This window comes from Gavialis gangeticus, unplaced genomic scaffold, assembly GCF_001723915.1.
Source record: "Gavialis gangeticus isolate Ggan-Ray unplaced genomic scaffold, GavGan_comp1, whole genome shotgun sequence".
Lineage (NCBI taxonomy): Eukaryota > Metazoa > Chordata > Crocodylia > Gavialidae > Gavialis > Gavialis gangeticus.
In genome coordinates, this window is record NW_017729031.1 from 42,746,659 (window position 1) to 42,749,976 (window position 3,318).

The window sequence follows — 3,318 nt, forward strand, 5'->3', positions numbered from 1 at the left end:
GGTTCCCACGGCGGGGAAGCGCCGCTGGGGTCTGGGCCCGGGGAGGGGTCTCCCACTCTGCCCCCCGCTGCCCCGCACGCACCCCGGTCCGGGGGCTGTGCCCTCCTGCCGCTCCCGTGCAGGGGCTGCAGCGCCGGCCCGGCCTTGGCGAGGTCCCGCCCGGGGGCCCCTCGGCCACCGGGCACGTTCCCCTCGTCCGCCCGGCGCCGGCACTCCCTGCTCCTCCGCTATAAGGACAGGGTGACAGGCTCTGCCCTCCCCGAGCAGGGGCAGGGGCAGCCTGAGCCGGGCAGGCACCTCCACGTCCTGGCAGGTGCTTGGGCAGGGCGGCACAGCCAGCTGGCATCTGTCCTGGAGCCAGCTCCATGTGTGCCAGCGGGGGTCCCCCAGAGCTGGCAATGAGACAGCAGCCACCTGGCCCCTCTCCATCTCCTCCTGGAGGCCGGAGCCACAGGACTCCTGCGCCCCAGGGACATGTGGACCAGCTTGACCCCTGAGTCGCGGGACCAGTGGGGGCCCGTGTGCCACAAGCCACCCGGCTTGAGCCAGCTGTGCCGGACACCTGCTCTTCCTGTGTCCAAGGAGGCCCAGGGGGCCTCCACCACCCCTCGCCTGGCTCCTCCAAGCACCTCAGCTGCAAGCCCCTGGGGCACCAGAGACCAGCGCCCCGGGCACTTGGTCAGAGCAGGGCGCCAGGCCTGGTGCTGCAGCCCGCGTGGCACCACGGCTATGGGAGACTTCCGGGGCTGTGTCTTCCGTCGCGCCTGGCGGTGACACCGTGTCATCAGTCAACGAGCTGAAAATAGCACTGAGTGTGAGTGGGGCGGCAGAGCCCACCGGGGCCCAGCGGCGCCCGTGTGCCTGGTCCAGGGCGCTGGGGCAGGGCTCGTGGCGCCATCCTGTGCTGCAACGTCTCTGCCACGCTGCTGATGTTGCAACTACCCGACCGCAGCTCCTGCTTTCCTGTGCTGCAGCGCAGCAGGCCAGGCTGGGGCAGCACAGGGCTCTGGCCTCCCTCCATGCACACACACATATACACGCGTCCACCTGCCCACATGCACATACATGCACACACACACACACACATGCACACCTGCCCACACATGCATGCACACACACATATATACACACCTGCACACAAAGGTGCGCACATGCCAACATGCATGCACGTGCATGTGCACACATGCTTATGCACACACATGCACACATGAATGCACACCTGCCTGCACACGTCCACATGCATGTGCACACATATATATGCACATGCACACACACCTGCCCAGACACACGCACATGCGTGCACACATGCACATCTATATGCATATGTGCACACATGAATGCACACACATGCCCACATGACCCGGCCCATGGCAACCTGTTTGCAGCCTGTACCTCTGCCCCCAGCTGTGGGCCTGGCACCAGGGCTGGGGCCACATGTTACCAGCATGGGCCAAAGCAGGGTCCCAGGTCCCGCCAGCCCCTGCCCCGCCAGCTGGGCGGATCCAGCACTGGAGTCTGTGCAGACGGGCAGAGCCGTGCTGTGCAAACAGCCCCTCGACCCCGGGGCGCCTTGAGGGAGCGCGGCCGCTAGCTGAGCTGGGCCGGATGCAAGCGTTACAAGGGATGGAAGTGGCTTGGCCATGGGCCAGCTGCCAAGGGAGGCTTCCTGAGCAAGCCGTTTGTTAGCCAAAGATTTCGTTAACTACAAGGCAGTGGCTGGGCTCTGAGCTGTGTGGAGCCTTGGCCGGTCCCGCATCAGGCAGACCTGACGTGACCACAGGCCTGGTGCCCAGGAAGGTGGAAGCAGCTGGGGATCTGATGGATCATAAGGGATCCCAGGGGGCCCAAGCGAGGCCCCAAGGCATCTGCTGGGGTTTCAGGCTGGGCACCAGGCTGCAGGGACCCCCATCAAACTAGCTTGGCACATTCCTGCACCTCAACGTCCTGCCCTGCTCTGGGCTGCAGCCGCCCATGACCCTGCCCCCCCAGGGGGGCACGGGATCATCTCAGGGACTGCCCGAGGAGCCCGCGAGGGGTGCAGGTGTCTGCGGGGATTCACAGGGGAACCCCGGGGGTTCCCTGGTGGCCGTCTGCACCCTCTGGGGCCTGTGCTGAGCTCTGCCAAGAAGCACGTGTGCCTGGCAGCAGCTGGGCAGGGGCGCACAGGCCTGGGGAGAGGGGGCTCTGCCGGAGCGTCGCACAGAGCCCGGGGGTGTCCCCCGTGCTGCCTGTCTCCCGGGGGTGCTGGCGCACAGGCGTGCTGCTGCATGGCCGGCGTGCGGTGACTCACCGCCCCGTGCCACGCAGCTCTGCGGGAACATCACACAAGTATTAATAGGCATAAGCGCAGCAAACAGCCTGGGGGGAGGAGGGCTGGGAGCCGGCCCTGTGGCTCTACCCGTCCTATGCTGCCAGCACCCACGGGCCGTGCGCCGAGAATGGGGACCCTCAAGGGCCCCTCTGCTCTGGCCACCCGGCCTGGGGCAGCCTGGCAGCAGACGGGGCCTGGGCAGGGCAGCTCGGGCATGGGGGCTCCCACCAGGCACCGGGAGAGGAAGCCGGAGCTGCTGACGTGACTGTGCTGGAGACTGGACCTTGCTCTTCTCAGGTTGCAGCGCGGGGGGGTTGGCGCCCCAGCGGCTCAGCTGTGCTGCCAGGACGGATTTGTTTTCCTTCCTCCTGCTCCGTGCGGCCGGGGTTGGAGCTGCGCCAAGGCGCTGGGGCTGTGCCAATGCTCCTGCCAGGATGCAGCCCTGCAGGGCCCTGGCTGGGGTCTCCCGGGGGCAGGGGCAGGGACGACACCTGATGCCCGTCTTGTAGCAAGGGCCACAACGGGGCACAGGCGCTCTCCAGCATCTGTGGAACTCCCCGCCGCAGGAAGTAGGGAGCAGTGGAGGGGAGGGACGCCTACATGTCCCAGCAGCCCCAGCGAGAGGCACAGGAAGTGATGTGCCGCAGATCTCCACCTGCCTACGCTTCCCATGAGCCCCAAGGAGCGGCAGAGGAGGTGACATGTTATGACTATCCGCCTACATTGCCCGTGAGCCCAAGGAAGAGGGACAGGAAGGCATGGGCCGCCACTCTGTAACCGCCTATATTTCCCATGAGCCTCAGCGGGAGCTAGAGGAAGTGATGCAGCTGCTGAGCCGGGACAGCCTACATTTCCCATGAGCACCAGCGCGAGGAAGGACAATCGGCGCGGCCAAGAAGCCACCTGCCTCCATTTCCCATAAGGCCCCGGGGGAGGACGCGATGGGACGGCTCTGGCCTACGTTTCCCGTGAAGCCCAGCGTGCGGCAGGGGAAGTGACGGAGTCGG